This window comes from Penaeus monodon, chromosome 29 (assembly GCF_015228065.2).
Source record: "Penaeus monodon isolate SGIC_2016 chromosome 29, NSTDA_Pmon_1, whole genome shotgun sequence".
Lineage (NCBI taxonomy): Eukaryota > Metazoa > Arthropoda > Malacostraca > Decapoda > Penaeidae > Penaeus > Penaeus monodon.
Window position 1 is genome coordinate 34,788,849 of NC_051414.1, and position 358 is coordinate 34,789,206.

Here is a 358-nt window from a genome sequence, read left to right on the forward strand (position 1 = left end):
ACATTCAAACAATCCTTTGATTAACAACAAAATAAGATTTCCCACACATGATAAACAAGTCTTTACCAACATTGCAAACAGCTCAGTAATCCTTGCAACATAGGTCTCATTTTGACAATGGATTCTGCAACTTTGTAATGTAATGCTATACGTGACTGGAAGCAACAATCCAGTGGCAATTGCAAGGATCAGAACTAGATTGCAGATGTTGCAGGATTATCATAGCTTTGGGTTTATTTTGATACCCCCCTAACCCCATTCCCCTCCCCCCCCTTCGCTCCAGCTTTATTGCAAATCAGCTGTTTTGCATAATAATCGTGCTCCCGAAGGTCTGTGTGATGGACTGTGCTTAGAGTAG